The 10,399-nt window shown below is 35.7% G+C and overlaps 2 non-coding genes across 2 annotated transcripts; both read right to left on the bottom strand.

The window, feature by feature from the left end:
- Window positions 1-134: 134 nt before the first annotated feature.
- TRNAL-UAG (transfer RNA leucine (anticodon UAG)) lies at window positions 135-214 on the bottom strand. The gene has a single exon. It is a non-coding gene; the product is annotated as a tRNA-Leu (tRNA).
- Window positions 215-9,573: 9,359 nt separating this feature from the next.
- Window positions 9,574-9,645, bottom strand: TRNAA-UGC (transfer RNA alanine (anticodon UGC)). Its single transcript has one exon. It is a non-coding gene; the product is annotated as a tRNA-Ala (tRNA).
- Between the last annotated feature and the right edge of the window lie 754 nt (window positions 9,646-10,399).

Below are 10,399 nucleotides of genomic sequence, written 5' to 3'. Positions count from 1 at the left end.
CGATAAAAAATACGAAACTTTTTTATTATTAAAGAAAGAGTAATACAAAAAAAATTAATTAATTAAAAACTTTCAATTTTGTATATTTAATGGAAAAAGGAAAAGAGAAAAGAAAAAGAGAAAAAAAAAACATTTGACAGCGGTGGGATTCGAACCCACGCCCTTTCGGACTGGTGCCTAAAACCAGCGCCTTAGACCGCTCGGCCACGCTGCCTTCGGAATGGTCTTTGAATATCGTATTAGAAAATGATACTTAGCGTAAGCTCATAAGTGCATTTATTTTTATATGAGTCATTGATCGTTTCTATGATATCATCGTGCTCTTTTTATTCGTCATAGATGCAACATAGTCAAGTATTTCTAAAGAGATATTTAAGATTCCTAAGGATGCTAATTGAAATAAGTTTTTATTGCTTCTAATTCTCGTTGTGAATCGTATATATATGTGTATATATATATATATATATATAAACAAAGAAAAAAAATAATTGATTTCATTGATGATGTCATATCGATGATCCAACGTTCGAACTACATTTTTTTTTATCATTTTTATAGAGATTTAATTAAGGCCTGTATTTATTTGAGATATTTCTTCGCTCGAACGAGAAATAAAAGAGATAAGAAGAAAAGAGAAAGAAAGAAAAAAAAAAAGAAGAAAAAGGAAAAGAGAAAAAAAAACAATTTTAAGATGGTAAATCTGAAGCGCGTTATGCGTTCTCTTTCACGCATAAAAATTATTTTTCGACAAAGAAAACGGCTCGTTTAGTGTTATATATATATATATATATAAAAAGAAAAAAAAACAAGAAAAGAAAACGAAGAAGAAGTAGAAGAAGAAGTAATGAAAATACTTGGCCCCCATGCAATGGTGTATTTGCGCGGGTGTACGTCATTACCGTGGCGTCGGTTGGTAGAAGGGAGAGGTGGGTAGATTCGTAGAGGGATGATGGTGCGACGAATCTTACGGTTTTTATTTATTTTTCCCTTCTACCGTGCAACGTCGGCTGAACGCGATAAAATCTCTCAATATAAAAATTCATGCTCATAATAACGTGACTCCGTCCGGGAGTGGCTTCTTATTTTTTTCTTATCGCGTCCCCGGAGACGAGCGTAAAAATGACGCTCGAACCTCTCGTGCTCGATGGAAAGGAGAAAGAAATAAAGAAAGCAATGAGTAAGAAGGAAAGAGAGAGAGAGAGAGGGAGAGAGAGAGAGAAAGAGAGAGAGAAAGGAAGAAAGAAAGAAAGAATGAGACAGAGAAAGCCGTACGACCGTGGACAGATCGATAAATTTGCGTGAATATTCGTATAAAAGATAAGCTCCCGAGATAAGAGGTAAATCGGTCCTTGAAGTGACGGGTCTCCCCTCTCACGTTACGTCGACGTACATAGATACGACTATATCAGAAAATAGAAGATAAATTTCATTCTCTTTCTCTCTCTCTCTCTTTCTCTCTCTACTAAAGTTGCGTTTTATATATCATTTATGAAAGATTTGAAAAACGTGCTGTCATTTTTTTGTTTTCTTCTCTCTTCTTTTTATTGTTCTTTTTTTTTTCTTTTTGGAATACGTGTATCTTTTTAACGTAAACGATAATCTGTTTTTATCTTCTCTTTTCCATTTTTTTGTCTTTTTTTTTTGCACGTTATATCCTCACACGTTATTATATGCGATAGCTGTGTATGTACGTATATGCTTACATAAAACGTGAGATCGGGTTCTTTCATTCATTATTAAAACCAAGACCATTATATTTTGAGCTCGGGAAAGAGCTCAATTCCTTTTTTTCTTTTGTTTGTTTTTTCTGTTTCTCGTGCGGTTTATCACCGATAACATAATCTCGCTTATGCTCCATTAAAAAGAAAAAGAAAGAAAGAAAGAAAGAAAGAAGAAAAAAAAAAAAAAAGAAAAGAGACGTTCGTCCCAAGAAGAAAGAGTGAGGTACCTGTTTAGCATCGCATTTAGCAGAATCACGACGGTACTTCGGCTTAATAATACTCGTACGTCGCTGTCGTCGTGGATGATCGATCGTATCGCGTGCTCATCCGCAACCCAGACGAGGAGGATGATCTCGATGACTTGCATCGACTGAATTACGTTGAGCATGTTGCATATCATATAGAAAATCCCTTCATGTTGTATACATCATCATACATATATATATATATGTGTGTGTGTGTGTGTGTGTGTGTGTATGTATGTATGTATGTATCTATGTAACTATATGTCTACGTTGATCAAGTAGGGCGTGCAACTTCTTATGAAATAAACTCCGTTAGAAGCCAATTGGGGGATGATTTATCTATTATTTTCTGCGGATCATGGAATGAAGTGTAGTAGGATGAAGGAAGTGGAAAATAGGTGGAGGTTACGTGGGGGTGAATGTCGAGTGAGGGATATGCGAACGCAGGTGCTCGATCCTCGGATGATCGTAAGAGGAGAGAGTGATGTTAACGTACGATATAAATTAATGATACATCGAATAACGTATCCATTATAACGATTACTATGCCCAATGAGATAAGGTATAATGTATCGTTATCGTTATTCGACAAAAATTTCAGTGGACAGACGGAATTAGTTTAGAAATGTCTCGTTAGCGTGATATTATGATGGCTTCCTCTCTCTCTCTCTCTCTCTCTCTCCTTTTATTTCATTGTCGATATTTTCACGAAAATACGCGCGAAATACGTACCGAACATTAACGAAATATTCCATGACACTATATATATATATATAGTATTATATATATATATATATATATATATATATATATATATATATATATATATGTATATATTGAGCATCGATCATTATGAGTCTGACCGTCCAATTCTGATTGGATATTCCAGTAATGGTCTATCGCCGTAATAATCGTCGACGTATGCAATAATCATGTCGTTTAATGACAATTGATGCGTACCGGCTCGTTAAATGCGCTTTAACATCGCGCCCTGCTTCTATACGTACGCTCGCTCGTTATAATAGTTCCTATAGAGATGCGCAAGCTCGTATATGTGATACTTATGATATGACCTCGGCGTAGAGGGATATTAGCCGAATAATGTTAACGTTGCCGTTCGATGTAATCTAGATCTTTGTATAGATCGAACCTAGGTATATAAATTTTCGATTTATACGAACTTTCTCGTTGGTCGATTTATGCTCGCAGAAATAAAAAAATTTTAATCATATCAAAGTATGCATATATATATATTTACATATAACATATGTATGATCGAAGGCATCGTCGATTACGCGTTGAAAAGCGTTTTCCGATCGAGGTAGGACAATAGCCGTGACTATATGTACTTATGTATGTGGTATATATAGGTATACACGTTTACAACATAGACGTAGAGACATAAACGCATATAGAGAAGCCGTTGAAGAGGAGATTGGCGGCCTAACGCAGATATGGGCGATGGTTCTATTGTTGGAGGGGTTCGACGTTACGCACGATCGGTCAATATTTCTCGTAACCGATCTACGTTACCTTCACCGGGATGTGCAACTATCGATGTGCATATAGAGAGATATAGACACTCTCCGCATACGATCTCTCTACGCTTCCGTTTCGCGTGCACCGTACCAACTACGGTCTCGTTTGCGGAACACGATGTTACATTGAATATTTTCGCGTTACTGACCTCCGGCTATTCCGGATGTTGCGTTGAGAGGAGTAATACATACATACGTACATACATACATACATACATACATATATACACGGTATGCAATAATGTGTATTTGTATGTTGATGTATATGTGTATGTGTTAATAATGCGTACCTTCCTCCTCCGACTACGTCATTCTACACTAATATAAATGTGTTGGTTAGAGCCAATTAAATTCTACCATCATCGTATGATTAACTAACATACGTGTACAATAAAAACATTGATAGCTTTGATAACGTTATTGTGTCATAAATTCATAGCCTTTCCGATAAACTAACGTAATCAGGTAAACATTCGTTCTATCATAAATGCTAACTTTTTTTTCCTTTCTTTTTATCTTCTTCTTTTCTTTCTTTTTTTTTTTTTTTTTTTTTTTATTTGAAAACACGAAGTAACCCAAGTTCCGTTGGAAAAATTCAATCGGTCTCGTACCGACTTGGGAAATGCAACGTTAAAACTTTCCAAATATTTGCCAACTCCTTGAATCAAATTACATAACGTGCTTGCATATCTACGTCGCAGCAGCATTTTTCCCTTCCCCCTCCCTCTCCCCCTCCCTGTCCACCTTCCCATTTCTCCCTTCAGCCGACGGATGTACCCTCATAATTAAAGGATCGCGATCCTCTCTTTCGTTTCCCATTTTTGTGTTTTACGCGTTTTTCTGGTAATTTTCGTAAAAGGGCATATTAGAGCTATGTCAGAATTCAGGGATGTGTTTCATGTAAAAACGATGCATCGTGGTTCTACACAAAAGAAAGAAAAAAAAAGAAAAAAAAAAGAATATAATAAAAGAATAAAAAGAAAAAATGCATATGGGAGGGATGCAAAAGCGAGTAATAATAATAATAATAATAATAATAATAATAATAATAATAATAATAATAATAATAATAATAATAAAAAAAAAAAAAAGAAATGCGTGCGCGAAGGGAGAAAACAAAACGAAATAATGCATGAAAGCTGGTCGGGACGATTGGACTCGTTTTTCTCCGTTGAAAAATATTTGTCAATATTTCGATGTAGATTTTTAGTCACCCATTGAAAACTGGGCTAGAAATTTTTTGAAAAGAACAACTAGTTCATTACTATGAAGGGGATCGTCGTTGAATTCGTCGGCTCGAATTTCTATCAGAGTTGCGTGACTGTCAAAAACACGTTTTTCATTCTCTCTCTCTTTCTTTCTCTCTCTCTCTCTCTTTCTCTTGGAGGAGGAGAGAATATTTTTCGTTCGAATTGTGCCAAACTCTATATCGAGGGAGATAGGAAAAAAAGGGTTGATTGGCGGAGTTTATAGGCATCATGGTAACTCTAGCGACGCACGACACGGTAATTGTGGGAAAGATGGAGGGGAGGGGTAGATAGAAGGCGAGTAGGGAGTCAGGGGTAATTTTGCAAGGGCAATTTCGTCGAAAATTTAAAAGAAAAAAAATTTGTCCCCCATCCGAAAATAAACAAATTAAAGAAAAAAAAAAATAAAAAAAAATAAAAAAAATCCCTTCCGTGTAGCATTCGCAGAGATCGCGAGGATTGGTAACACACACACACACACACACACACACACACACATTCTCTCCCTCTCTCTCTCTCTCTCTCTCTCTCTCTTTTCCGTTTTACTCTATCTCTATCTCTATCTCTATCTCTATCTCTATCTTCTCTGTCTGTGTCTCTAGAGGAAGTTGCGTTCACCTGCATCATATCGGCCAAAACCTCGTTTTCCCCAGTAATTCCATTTTCGCGTTGGCTGGCCTCCGCTACGAGATCGTATGACTCGATTTTTCCACAATTTTGCGGGAGAGTCACCGTGGAGGAGGGTGACGAGGGGTGGGAGAATTTCAATTAGATTACCTCCGTCCGCGTTACATACCGCGTTTTCCTCTTTCCTCTTCGTATATCCCCGTATGCGGAGAAGAAAAATCGCGTTTACCCCACCGCTTCTCTCTTCACCCCTCTCTCTCTCTCTCTCTCTCTCTCTCTCTCTCTCTTTATCTCTATCTCTATCTCTTTCTCTCTTACCTACTCTTTTTCTCTCTCTTTTTTCTCTTTCTCTTTCTCTTTCTCTCGTTTCAACAGAAGCGAGAAAGAGAAGGACTACTACTACTCGTCAATGACGAACTTTTCGTCGTTTGCTCACTAATGGCCGAGCCCATTCGACGTGTTCTCGCGAGATCGCCGATGATTAATCAAGCACAAGCTCTACCCGTAAACCCTACGGCCTAAACCCATTTTTAGAAGCGCTCGACCGGAGGACGTGGCGATTATACCCGCGAGCGAGATACCGTTTCCCATTATTTTCTTTTTTTTTCTCTCTTTTTTTTCTTTTCTTTTTTTTTTTTTTTTTTTTTAATTCCTTCGTTCGAGTACGTCCTCGTGGTTTCGTTGTCGTAGTCGTCGTCGTCGTCGTCGGCGTCCTCAACCCTCCCGCATGTCCCCTACGCCTTTACGGAATTAGTAGGAATTTGAAAGGAAGAGGAAGAGGGCTCTATGCGTTTGACTTTGATCGATCTTTTTAAATTTCCTCATCCTCTCCCAAACATCTTTGTATGAATCGTAATAATCGTCTATGTTTTTTATCTACTTTTCTCTCTCTCTCTCTCTCTCTCTTTCTCTCTCTTCCTCTTTTTTTGTCTTATATCTTCGAAATCGAAATGATGCCATCGAAACAATGGATCAAACGATTTTTATTCTTTCTCCCTTTTTTTATTTTTTTCTCTCTTTCCTTTTTTCTTTTTTCATATCCTACCGAAGCTCTAAGGGATTACACACGTGGTGCGTTTTACCTGACTATAAACGAGCCGCCAAGAGGCTTCCAATCGACGACTGCCTGACGCCGTGGGAATCCCTTGAGAATCGACGTGTATGACGTAATGCCGAAGGAACGCCGTGCAACCCCTTTTCGCGACCCTCGCTCGATGAGGCTCCGCCACTCGCGAATCTCATCGTCATCGTCGTTGTCGTTGTCGTTGTCTTTGTCGTTGTCGTTGTCGTTGTCGTTGCCGTAGTCGCCGTTGTCGTGATCGTCGCTTTTCAAAGCCCGAGTAAAAGAGAAAAAGAGAAAGAGAGAAAAGGATAGATAGATAGATATATAGAGAGAGATAGAGAGAGAGAGAGATAAATAGAGAGAGAGAGAGAGAGAGAGAGAGAAATGCATGAAGAGAGGAAGAGAAAGAGATAGAGAATTAGAGATCAACTGCAGACTTTCATGACGCGATTCGCGATTTTCTCCCTCGTTGGATCGACGGTTATAAACGCATTTATGCATGGAACTGCATAGCTCGCATCGGTAGGACGTTTAAACGCCGGGAATACGTTGCAGTTCGATGCGGTTCCGCGCTAAGTGGATTACGAGTTTGCGATTATGTGTACGCACGTATGTAGGTACGTACATGTATATATACATATACATACGTAAGAACAGTCGCACGAGTGCATACGTGTTAGCCAAATTACGTTATTCCGCTGCAGTCAACACGATTCTGCAACCGCGTGCAATTTTTTCCCCTCTCTCTCTCTCTCTCTTTCTCTCTCTCTCTCTTTTCTTTCCTCTTTTTAACTCTACCTCTCCGTCTCTGTCTTTTCTCTTTATTCGAAGTCGTCATCATCCTCTTCTTTCTCCTCTCGTTAATATCGTCCGGCCTCAGAAAGAGAGAGAGTTATATCCCTACGAAGCGAATTATCTACGCTCGATCGAACACCATCCGTCGTCACTTCTACCTTTTTTTTTTTTTTTATCTAGTTCTTCTTCTTCTTCTTCTTCTTCTTCTTTTTTATTCTTTTTTTTTAAATTTCCCTCATTTTTCTTTTCTCTTTTTTCGTTCTTGTTTGTTCTTTTTTTTATATTTTCTTTTTTCTTTCTTTTTTTTTCGTTTGACATTTACATCAGCACCTGTTATATACCGCACGTGTGATTTCCTCCTCTTTATTTTTTTTTCCTGTTTCTTTTTTTTTCTTTCTTTTTTCTTTTTACTTTTTTTTTCTTCTTTTTTTTTCTTTTTTTCCGTTCGTTCATCCCTTTTTCTCCTACAAGAGTACCACCTACCGCTCCGTATTCGTCCGTTCGTTCGATTTAAATTCATTCGGCGATAACCACGCAATGTTAAGCGAATACCTCTCTATACTTTCGGATTTTCAAGTTTTACGTTCGTTTAAACTTCTCTATTTTCTATCCAATTTTTTTCTATCAATTTTGCTATTCGTCTTTTTCTCTCTCTTTCTCTCTCTCTCTCACACACACACTTTCTCTCACATACACTCTCTCTCTCTCTCTCTCTCTCTCTCTTACTCTCAATCGTCTTTACTTCATTACGGAAGCCTAAAAATGTTCGCGATTTGTGCTCGAGTAATTATTAAAAAAAAAAAAAAAAAAAAAAAAAAGGGAAAAAAAGAGAAATAAGAAAGAAAGTAAAAATAAAAAAAAAAGAAAAAAAAATAGAACATTTAGTTTTTGACGGACATCAAATCCGTCTATTATGGAGAAAATTAAATGTGGAAACCATAATAATTAAATGCTCCACGAACTTGGTCATTCTTAGGCTTCGCGAAACGTAAAACAACCGTCGAGTTGGTGGATGTCATTCATGTGGCTTCTTAAATAATGGACGATAGAATTGTTTACTCCTTAAAGAAAAATGATATTTGATAGTGTAGAAAAATGCGGGATGTAATCGAACACATTGATCATACCGGATATCGTTGTTTTTCAATATTCGAATAGATGGATCTATATGAGATAATATGATGTCAATCAGAGAGCAAAGAACATCGTCAATTTTCATTCGGAAAAGTTTTAATAATTTCGAAAGTTAAAAAGCTTCAAGTGTTACGTTGTAATTAATTGACTTTTATATATCACTGATAAACATTGAAAGAATTCAATTGTATTCTGCAATCTTTAGAAAATATTTTGATGTTTCATTCGATTTTTTCTTTTTCTTTTTCTTTTTTTATCGCACGTTATAGCGTAAACGTTTATTTAATGATTTAGTAAATTATCTCATTCGAGAAAAAACTCGGTATTTGATTATGGTTTTTTTTTCTTTTTTTTTTTTTTTTTTTTCTTTATACTTACTATCTATAGCGCGAATTTTTTTTAGTTTTTATTATTTATCCACACTTGGGAGGAGGCTTGAATATTTTCTGACGAACTGTTCGTTCATTCCAAGTCCAGGGAAGAGTTGATTCAACGCGTTATGTTTGCCACCGATCGGTTCATCGTATTTGCACAAATGTCGAGTAGAACGACAAGACCTTTATATTTGTTCATTTTTTCTTTTTTTTTTTTTTTTTTTCTTTCTGTATATTAAATAAATTCCGATAAATTTATCTATTTATAGTATAAGTCGAAATAATCCAAGATAAGTTTACGCGAATGAATTTTTAAATAAGTTAATGCCTGTTAATATTATTGAAAATTATTTTCTTTAATTATTTGGTAATAAAAAACAATCGAGGTTTTATTAATTATATTGTATTTTACGCGGTTTTTTTTTTGTAATAAATATCCAATATTATTCGTATTAAAATCCGAATACTTGGATATTTTCGAAAAATTTTGCGTCTCTCTATTAGCCAAATAGTTTTTTTTTTCAATAAAGTATTCTCTTATTTTCTGTAAGATCTTTTTTTGATTTTTGTAAGATCGAATAAAAATTTCTAACGGTAGCCAAAGTTTATTTTTTTACCATCTTTTATTAACTATATTATAATTCTAGGATAAAATAGGATATCTAGGATATCTTATAATAGATTCCTATATAATAGATCTTTAGATAAAAAGATTAAAATTCGTGTTTATAAAGGAAAAAATTGTACATAATTAAATTAAACTATTTGATAGAAATGTTTTAATAGTTAGATTAAATGATAAAAGAAGAAAAAAAGATGAAAAAAAAATTGGAGATGCCGGGGATCGAACCCGGGGCCTTTCACATGCAAAGCGAACGCTCTACCACTGAGCTACATCCCCATGTTGAAAGTACTTTCTTTTATAGGTGTTATATACTTTACATTGCTCAAAATAATCTAACATATATATACATATGTACATAATTTGTGTACATATGTTAATATGTAAAAGATTTATTAATTTATATAAATAAAATAAAATTTATTTAATGTATTATTTATTATAATAAAATCACGCATACACTAAATTCTCATGTAAAGAAACTCGAATGAAAGAAAAGAAAAAAAATATATTTTATATTGCAAAAATATTAATATTGCGTGATCTCTTATGCTAATCTTGATTTAATCAATATATAAGTAATACATTTCCGACAACACATATATATATATATATATATGTATATATATACTTCATGAATACAATGTACAAGATTAGGGAATGCAAATGATCGTCGATTACGTAATACTCGGTGATAGCAGATTTACAAGAGAGGCGATCCTGAAAAAACGAGAGTCATCGGTCGCAATTGCACCGTCACATTATTATTATCATTATTATTATGTATACAAAGCGGGGGTGTAGTACGTGCCGAAGAATTACGAGGGTGGCTAAAAGTCATCACCCCCCGTTGCGTGACTTATGCAGCGCCTCACTCTAATGAAGATCTATCGGCTTCTGCTACGTGGCCTTTTATCATTCATTTGTTACGAATTCTTCGCGTTTTCGTTCTCTCTCTCTCCCTCTCTCTCTCTCTCTCTCTCTCCCTCTTTTCCTCTGTCTTTCTCTCTCTCTCTCTCTCCCTCTTTTCCTC

Source organism: Vespa mandarinia, chromosome 6, assembly GCF_050613455.1.
Source record: "Vespa mandarinia isolate Hongniang chromosome 6, ASM5061345v1, whole genome shotgun sequence".
NCBI lineage: Eukaryota > Metazoa > Arthropoda > Insecta > Hymenoptera > Vespidae > Vespa > Vespa mandarinia.
This window is presented reverse-complemented; position numbering and strand designations above follow the sequence as displayed.